This window comes from Thamnophis sirtalis, unplaced genomic scaffold (genome assembly GCF_051295495.1).
Source record: "Thamnophis sirtalis isolate CommonGarterSnake01/CBP01778 unplaced genomic scaffold, rThaSir2_p1.2 scaffold_10, whole genome shotgun sequence".
In the NCBI taxonomy this organism is placed as follows: Eukaryota; Metazoa; Chordata; class Lepidosauria; order Squamata; family Natricidae; genus Thamnophis; species Thamnophis sirtalis.
This window is the reverse complement of record NW_028261390.1, coordinates 69,781,848-69,791,753: the sequence shown is the minus strand read 5'-3', so window position 1 is coordinate 69,791,753 and position 9,906 is coordinate 69,781,848. Positions and strand designations below refer to the sequence as shown.

General features: G+C 42.8%; 1 protein-coding gene across 3 annotated transcripts in view; it reads left to right on the top strand.

The window, feature by feature from the left end:
* Positions 1-2,895: 2,895 nt before the first annotated feature.
* Positions 2,896-9,906, top strand: part of RBM47 (RNA binding motif protein 47) — an 86,844-nt gene continuing 79,833 nt past the window's right edge. For 2 of the 3 annotated variants that reach the window (XM_087724836.1, XM_087724833.1), the window contains exon 1: positions 2,896-3,044. The gene's annotated coding sequence lies outside the window, so the exon portion shown is untranslated. The remainder of the gene's footprint in view (positions 3,045-9,906) is intronic. The other variant, XM_087724835.1, reaches the window with a different exon arrangement.

Here is a 9,906-nt window from a genome sequence, read left to right as displayed (position 1 = left end):
CATCTAGTCCAACCCCCTGCCCAAGCAGGAGACCCTACCCCATTTCTGACAGAGGGCAGTCTAGTCTCTTCTTGAAAGCCTCCAGGGACGAAGCTCTCACCACTTCCGAAGGCAACTTCTGTTCCATGGGTTGATGGTTCTCACTGTCAGAAAATTCCTCCTTATTTCCAGGTTGAATCTCTCCTCGGTCAGTTTCCATCCATTCTTCCTTGTCTGGCCTTTCGGGTGCTTTGGAAAAAAATAGTTTGGAAAAGTTTGAAGATTAGCCAAACGCAGGGCCCGCGATGGGTTAATACGATTGGATTGCAACTGGGATGATAATTTATACTGTTGGATCACCACTGTAATAGTAATAAGCCCCTCCCCCCCCTTGGGATTGACTCCTCCTGAGTCAAAAATAAATTTAAAAAAAAAGATGGATGGCTTAAATTGGGTTGCAAAATTTAAAGCCACCAGGTGGAAGGTTTGGAGAAGAATTCAGGGACCTGTTATCTGTTTGAATTCATTGCTCCTGGGGGAGAAGACTGGATTGTGTGTGGTTGAGTTGTCCAATTTTATTCCGCCCCCCGCCGCACACTGGTTCAGCCGCATTGTTTCTAACTTTTATCTCGAAAGCTGCAGGCAGCCTTGATATCTATCCCACGTCCTGCTGTAGGGAACCTCCTTAAAAATATCTTTAGAAAGGTAGCTAAATAGGAGGCAAGGTCAGCTGGATTTTCAGAATGTGTCTCTTTAAGGCTGGATTTTAACGATTTATACCCGGAGTGGCCCTTTTGCATCGTATTCGAATTATAATTTCATTTGTTTTTAAAACACATGAGCATGCCCTGCCTGGCAACCTGTCAAAGGAGAGTCATAAAAGCAAAAACAGGCCCGTCCTCGGCTTAACAACAGCTTGTTTAGTGACCGTTAGAAGGTACAACATCACGGGGAAAAGGGACTTATGACCAGGGGTGGGGTTGAAAATTTTCAGCAGCCGGTTCTCTGCCAGGTTGCTGGGTGGGCGTGGCCACGGGGGCGTGGCCTACTTGGCCACAGCGGGGTGAATTTTCCCTGAGCCTCCGGGAGTGTAAAAATGGCCTCCCCTGTGCTCCTGTGGCCCTCCCGAGGCCGGAAACAGGCCCATTTCTTGATTTCCGGAACTTCCGGTAGGCCAGTTTTCCTCCATCCCGGAGGCTCTGTACGAGCTCTGCACTTACTGTATGAATGGGCCGCTTGGAGACTCCTGGGAGGGGAGGGATGAAGTGGGCATGGCCAGCCGGTCCTATTCGGCGAACTGGTGCGAACCGGCTGAATCCCAACCCTGCTTATGGCCGTTTTCCATGCTTACTACCGTTGCAGCATATCCCGTGCTCACACAATTTACATTCGGATCCTTGGCAACTGGTTCATATTTATGACGGTTATGCAAACGTCCCGGGGGTCACGTGATTCCCCCCCCCTTTTGCAACCTTCTGACAAGCAAGCAAAGTCAGCGGGGAAGCTGTATCCACTTAACAACCCGTGTTCCTAATTTCACCGCCGCCGGCTGGCCGCCCCCCAGGGAAAGGCCTTCTCTGTAGCCGCGCCGGCCCTGTGGAACGATCTACCCATAGAGATCCGGACCCTTACCACCCTTCCGGCCTTCCGTAAAGCCACCAAGACCTGGCTGTTCCGGCAGGCCTGGGGCTGTTGATCAATATCCAGCCCCACTTAAGACAGAATGGATGGTGTGGGATTTTAATAATTGTTAACTTTTATCTTAAATTTTTAAATGCTTCTTTTATCTTGCCTGTAAGCCGCCCAGAGTCCCAAGGGAGTGGGCGGCATACAAATTTTATTAAATTGAAATTGAAAATTTAACCACCGTGGCAAAGAAAGGTTGCAAAAAGGGGGCCAAACTCTGTTAACACATTTCTGAATAATGTAATCTCAATTCGGAGCTCCCCTGTGGTCCTAAATCAAGGATCGGCTGTGTTTGGATTAATTTCATTCTTGCGCATTGAGTGTCCCCCTGCCTAGAAACCGGCCAGAGAGTCATAAATATAAAATACATCTTAACAGGTGGAAATTACACCTCGCTAAATATGTTTTTTTTTCTCCTTTTATGGCTTAGGACAAATGTGGTTAGAAAACCTGGCCCAGATAAAGAATTAAAGCTGGGCGGTTGGTTTGTTATATTTATTATAACAAACCAACAGCCCGACTTATATTCAAATACATTTCATGAGTTAATTGTTTGATCGCAATGAGAACCATCAACCCATGGAACAGAAGTTGCCTTCGGAAGTTGTGGGAGCTTCGTCCCTGGAGGCTTTCCAAGAAGAGACTGGAGTGCCATTTGTCAGAAATGGTGGAGGGTCTCCTGCTTGGGCAGGGGGTTGGACTAGATGACCTACAAGGTCCCTTCCAACTCTGGTTATTCTGTCCCATCCTTGGATTCTACAGTTTATCTTCCCGCCCTGTAGATATGGGAAGTCAGCAAAGCCGTGGTTTTTAGAACAGTAAGTAAGTAAGTAAGTAAGTAAGTAAGTAAGTAAGTAAGTAAGTAAGAAAGAAAGAAAGAAAGAAAGAAAGAAAGAAAGAAAGAAAGAAAGAAAGAAAGAAAGAAGTAAATAAACAAACACCAATTTATATTTTGGTCTGGACAGGAGAGAATGGGAACGGGGCGCAGTTTCAGAACAGGAGTTTCCGAAGTTTCTCCTTCCTTCCTTCCTTCTCTGTTCTCCAACTTGGCTCTTCTCCCCCTGCAGGAGAAAAAGGGGGCCAAGGTGAGCGACCTTGCCGGAGAACAAAAAGCTCCCGAGGGAGGGGGGGAAGGGCAAAGGGGGGGGAGGAGGAAGGCTAACATTTCAGCAGCTCAGATTTAGCTCATTGGCCGTGGTGGAGTCAGTGCAAAAAATCTGGTTAGGTGAGTTTGAGAAGCCGGGGAGTTAAACCTGGCTGAAGGGCTGGGAAGGAGGGAGGAAGTGGAAGAGGAGAAGCGAGCAGGAGGAGGAGGAGAAGCGAGCAGAAGGAAGAGGTGAGACCCCCAGCAAGCCGTGGCTCTCCTGCTTTAAGCCCGGGTAAGAATTTGGGGAGGGGGAGAGCTCTTTGGGAAAGAGCCAATGAAAAGGGAGAGCTCGCTGTCCAGCTGGCTCGCGTAATTGCGCGTTCTCCACTTTCCCTGCGCGGAAAACCTCCCAGGTGAGCCGGGAAGACAGCCAAGGGAGGATGCCCTCGAGTGGCGCCGCGCGGAGGGGGCTCGGAGATCCTAACCCCCTTCCCTTGGCGCCCCTTTATGGGTGGATGGGTGGGGAGGGGGAGGTCAGAGGGAGCCTTCCCTCGCCGGCTTACCTGGCTTCAAGACAGCTGGAACAAGGTAAAACTTTGGGGAAAGTTTTGCGTTCTACGGAGTTTCTCCATCATCCAGGTCGGCGGTGTATCTCTCCCCCCCTCTCCAAAAGGCAACTGGACTTTTCCCCCCTGGGTGGTTTTTGGTTCTTTGGAAACTTCTTGGAGGAAGAGGGAAAGGCATTCCAAGGTAACATAAAACAAGGAAGTCCAGTTGCCGATGGATAAAAGCACCTTGGTTTTTTTTTCCCCCTTTCTCTCTCTCTAAAATGGGTCATATACCATCTCACTGGGTCTAGGACACATGAAAGAAAAGAAAAGAAAAGAAAAAGGAAGGAAGGAAGGAAGGAAGGAGAGAGAAGGAGGATGGAAGAAGAAGGAAAGAAAGAGAGAAAGAAAGAGAGAGAGAGAAGGAAAGAAAGAGAGAAAGAGCGAGAGAAGGAAAGAAAAAGAGAAAGAAAGAGAAAGAGAGAGAGAAGGAAAGAAAGAGAGAAAGAGAAGGAAGGAAAGAGAAAGAAAGAAAGAGAGAGAAAGAGATAAGGAAAGAAAGAAAAAAGAGAGAGAAAGAGAGAGAAGGAACGAGAGAGACAAAAGGAAGGAAAGAAAGAGAAAGGAAGGAAGGAAGGAAGGAAGAGGAAGGAAGGAAGAAAGAAGAGGGTGGGAGGATGGGAGAAGAAGGCAGGCAGGCAGGCAGGCAGGCAGGCAGGCAGGCAGGCAGGCAGGCAGGCAGGCAGGAAGGCAGGAAGGAAGGAAGGAAGGAAGGAAGGAAGGAAGGAAGGAAGGAAGGAAGGAAGGAAGGAAGGAAGGAAGGAAGGAAGGACAATTAACAGTGGAACAGCTTCCCTCCAGAAATTGTGGGTGCTTCAACACTGGAGGTTTTTTAAAGAAGAGATTGGACAGCTATACCAGAACGGTATAGGGTTTCCTGCCTGAGCAGGGGGTTGGACTAGAAGACCTCCAAGGTCCCATCCAACTCGGTTATTCTGTAATAAGAAACGACTTTTGAATTCCTTTTGGGTGCGTTTGGCTTTAAGGCAAACTTTAAAGGGCTTTGATAACTTGGTGGGGGGTTATTCCCCTTGGCAAGGCTGGGGCTGGGCTCTTACACTCGTGTGCTGGGAAGGAATGCAGAGAATGGGATCATTTTAATGATGACTCTTCCTCAGATAGAATGAGTTTTTTTTTAATTTCTCCCAGAACTTGCTTTTTATTTTTTTATTTTTTTTACCACCATCGACTTTGGAATCTCATATGAAAAACAGGGATGATTGACCAGTGGAGATGATTATTTAAGACTTATTTTTTTATTAATTATTAATTATTACTATAAAATACTACTATAAATTATTACTACTATAAATTATTATGATTATGAATTGTCACACAGTCAGCCGAATGTTCAGACTGGGTTTGGCACTTTTGTCTACCGATCGCCGAAGGCAAATCCGGATGTTTGATGGTGTTACAGATATCATTATTATTATAAACTTTTATTCATTAAACATGAAACAGTCAACTGAACATTTAAAAATGCGTCACAAATACGTTGACTGATGCTAATGATTGATACGGGGTTGCTGCCAGCATCCCAGGTATCAACCAAGTGTCTTCTGAAAATGTATGTTGTTCCGAGTAGCATATTATTATCATTATACTTTATTCTTTAAACATGAAACTCAGTCAACTGAACATTCAAAAATGTGTCACAAATACCATTGACTGGTGTTAATGGTTGATACAAGTTGCTGCCAGCGTCCTAGGTATCAACCAAGGACCTTCTTAAAATATATGATGTTCCTAGTAGCGCGATTTTCTGCAGTTCCACTGGTGTTATTGCAGGAAGCTGCAATTCATTGATGTATCTTATAAAATTCTTGGACATGGTGCCAAGTGCCCCAATGACAATGGATATCACTGTTTATTATGTGGTTAATCTTTGGTGAGATTCACAGCCTTTGAGGCTGCTTGGTAGCTCAACAGCTCGAGTCCTAACCAAGGACCGAGGGACTGTTAAGGTAACGTCGGAGGATATAAGCTGTTCCAGGTAGGGTGTTTTTTTTGTAGAATCAGAATGTTCAAGTCTGATAAATTTAAAATTTCCAAATAGCGAGGGAGCCCTTTGGGTATTGCTCCAAGGGCTCCAATTACAATCGGGACAACACACGATTTCTTTTTCCACAGTCGCTCAACTTCAGTTTGCAAGTCCCGGTACTTTGTGATTTTTTTTTCTTGCTGTTTATCTTCAATCCGTGCATCTCCGGGTATTGCAATGTCGATGAACCAAACTTTTTTTCTTTTCAACTATTGTTATGTCAGGTGTGTTGTGGGCCAAGTGCCTGTCAGTCTGGATTCTGAAGTCCCACAAGATCTTGACTTTCTCATTCTCTAAAACCTGATGTTCCCAGTGGTTTTTGCTGTACTCAAATCCAAACTTCTGGCACAATTTCCAGTGAATGATTTTAGCAACTCGGTCCTGGCGTTGTAGGTAGGCAGTTTGTGAAATTTTACTGCACCCACTGATCAAATGGTCGACTGTCTCATCCTTCTTCTTCTTCTTCTTCTTCTTCTTCTTCTTCTTCTTCTTCTTCTTCTTCTTCTTCTTCTTCTTCTTCTTCTTCCTCTTCCTCTCCCTCTCCCTCTCCCTCTCCTCCTCCTCCTCCTCCTCCTCATTATTATTACACAATTATTATTATTATTATTTGGTTAATCTTTGGTGAGATTCACAGCCTTTGGGGCTGTTGAGTATTATTATTATTGTTGTTATTATTATCATCATCATCATCCTCAATTCACAGTCTGGGACTGGTTAAAACTTAACAGTTCAAGTCTAATTAATCAAGGAGCTAAGAGCGGTTAAGTACATAGGCAGTTCTGAGTAAAACCGTGTTGTTGTTGTTTTTTTGCAAAGTCAGGATATTCAAAATTCCGAATTTCCACGCATCTAGGCAACCCTTTGGGTACTGCTCCAAGGGCTCCTCTTACTATTGGTACAACCATTGATTTCCTCCTCCACAGTCGTTCAACTCCAATTTGCAAATCACAATATTTTGCTATTTTCCCCCACAGCTGTTTCTCTTTTAACTCGTGCAGTATTGCAATATCAGTGAAACAGATCCCCCCCCACCTATCCACAATAGTGATGTCAGGCGTGTTGTGGGCCAGATGTCTGTCTGTTTGGATCTGTAGGTCCCCCGGGATCCTGGCTTGCTCATTGTCAAGAACTTTTCCAATTGGGGGGTTCCCTGTCGTTTTTGCTGTATTCGAACCCAAACTTCTGGCAACGGTTCCAATCTGTGATTGGGCAGCTTGATTATGATGCGGTAGACAATCCGTCTATGTTGTTGTTGTTGTTGTTGTTACTATTATTATTGACCAGCGGCTTAGTTTTCCTGTCAAACTGGAACAGCCGAGGTGGCACAGTGGTTAGGGTGCAGTACTGCAGGCCACTTCAGCTGACTGTTATCTGCAGTTCAGCGGTTCTAATCTCACCGGCTCAGGATTGACTCAGCCTTCCATCCTTCCGAGGTGGGTGAAATGAGGACCCAGACTGTGGGGGCGATATGCTGACTCTGTAAACCGCTTAGAGAGGGCTGAAAGCCCTATGAAGCGGTATATAAGTCTGCTATTGCTATTGCTATTTATCTTCTATATTTATTTATTCCTCTGGAATGGGAATTGAACAGCTGTTCACTTTTAAAGCAGAAAAAGAGCGTGTATCTTTAGTTTACCTATAAGAATTTTTACTGGGATGGCTTGATTTGTTTTTAAATGGTGAGCTTTCATCAGCTGCTTTGCACAGACGGTTATGAAGTGATTTGGGTTAGTAGGAAATTGCTATCGCAATACTCCTAGGAGGAGACAGTTCTGATCCTGAATTATTTGGACAGGTTTGTGAGTAGAAATGTGACTTGAGCTTCGCTTAGACTCAATCTCTCGTTGACTCAACAAGCTGCTTCTGTAATTTTCCACTTGAAAATGAAAATATCTATCGGAAAAGCTGTGCAGAATTGTAAGATTTAAAGATGCATCTCCTCTCCCTTCGCGCATGGAGGACATTCAGCTGATCTTAACTCTATAAACTTTTCTTTCTGCATTTCAGAACAATGTTTCCCTATCATGGGCATTTCGGGTTTTTTTGGAGGGGGAGGAACCCAAAATATTGTGCCTCTTGCAAGGAACATTTAACTTAATTTCTTTCCAGGATCTCTTAGCTCAGCGTTATGGACTGCAGGTATGTATGATTGCAAAGTTGCGTGTTCATTTGGGCAGGAGCCGAAGCCTGGGGAAATCAACACAATGGATGCTTTGAAGGAAGAAATTAGAATAAGAGAAGAAATTGTCTGTTGGCTGGTGGTTTTGTTTTTTAGTAGACAAAAGGCATATTACTTTATAAGTCTAACTAAAAAAGGAACCGTTCAGTTTTGTTTCCCCTGCTACACATTGTACGGTGAGAAAGTCTGTTGCTTGAAAGATTGTTTCTCAGCTAATTGGTTTAGACGGCAACCTTAAACACTCAAAGAGCCATTGGGACCCCTTCCCCACTGAAAAGAAAACACCGGGAGCAACAACGAAACCTTTCCCATGTCTGGCTATTTCCTGAGCGGCCACAAAATTAGTATGGTATACGTAGTTGAATTAAACGTTCTTCTTTTCTTTCTGAAACTTTTCTTTTCTTGGATTGATCCATGGTTGAATACCTCAATAAATTGTATGCTGGCAGGTATCACACATTGGTGGCTGTGATGCAAATTTTGAGCGACAAGGAGCCGCAGCAGAGGAATGAAAGAGCCACATGCAGCTCCTATCCTATCCTATTATTTCTATTCTATTCTCTATGCTATTCTTTCTATTTCTATCCTATCCTATTATTTCTATTCTATTCTATTTCCTATTCTATTATTTCTATTTCTATCCTATCCTATTATTTCTATTCTATTCTATTCCCTATTCTATTCTTTCTATTTCTATCCTATCCTATCCTATTATTTCTATTCTATTCTATTCCCTATTTTATTCTTTCTATTTCTATCCTATCCTATTATTTCTATTCTATTTCCTATTCTATTATTTCTATTTCTATCCTATCCTATCCTATTATTTCTATTCTATTCTATTTCCTATTCTATTATTTCTATTTCTATCCTATCCTATCCTATTATTTCTATTCTATTCTATTCCCTATTTTATTCTTTCTATTTCTATCCTATCCTATTATTTCTATTCTATTTCCTATTCTATTATTTCTATTTCTATCCTATCCTATCCTATTATTTCTATTCTATTCTATTCCCTATTCTATTCTTTCTATTTCTAAGCTATCCTACCCTATCCTATTATTTCTATTCTATTCTATTTCCTATTCTATTATTTCTATTTCTATCCTATCCTATTATTTCTATTCTATTCTATTCCCTATTCTATTCTTTCTATTTCTATCCTATCCTATCCTATTATTTCTATTCTATTTCCTATTCTATTATTTCTATTTCTATCCTATCCTATCCTATTATTTCTATTCTATTCTATTTCCTATTCTATTATTTCTATTTCTATCCTATCCTATTATTTCTATTCTATTCTATTCCCTATTCTATTCTTTCTATTTCTATCCTATCCTATTATTTCTATTCTATTTCCTATTCTATTCTTTCTATTTCTATCCTATCCTATCCTATTATTTCTATTCTATTCCCTATTCTATTCTTTCTATTTCTAAGCTATCCTATCCTATCCTATCCTATTATTTCTATTCTATTCCCTATTCTGTTCTGTTCTATTATTTCTATTTCTATCCTATCCTATTCTAAATATGTCGGGATTTCATTCCAATAATCAGTGCAGGGAGAATCAACAGGAGTCAAAATCCAAGGCCTCTGAAAAGGATCTGAGTGAGCAGACCTACCAAACATTTGGCAATATTTTCTACAGTTCACCATCAAAAACGCTCTTCTCCTTCACTCCGGTCTTAATCCCATCAGTTTTCCTGATGGGATTAAGATATTGTCTTATCTTCTTCTTCCTGGCAGGAAAGGAAGGGATATTTCTGGTTAAACAGTAAGAGGGGTTTTGCTGACACTTTTACATCTGGTCTGAAACGGTAGGTTGAGGGTCTCCTGCTTGAGCAGGGGGTTGGACTAGAAGACCTCCGAGGTCCCTTCCAACTCTGTTATTCTGCAATTCTGTCAGGGTTTCCTGCTGCATCAGGGGGCTGGACTAGAAGGCCTCCGAGGTCCCTTCCAACTGTTATTCTGTAATTCTGCTTGAGCAAGGGGTTGGACTAGAACAGTGTTTCCCAACCTTGTCAACTTGAAGATGTCTGGACTTCAACTCCCAGAATTCCCCAGCCAGCATTCGCTGGCTGGGGAATTCTGGGAGTTGAAGTCCGGACATCTTCAAGTTGACAAGGTTGGGAAACACTGGACTAGAAGACCTCCGAGGCCCCCTTCCAACTATGTTATGCTGCTATTCCTGCTTTATATAGATATTTTGATAGCTCGGAATTGGGGTCTCCAGCCAAGGGTGCTTGAGTTCCTTGCAAATTTCTAAAATGAAATGCACAAGCCAAGCGAATCGGTGACAAGCCCAGTTATCAAA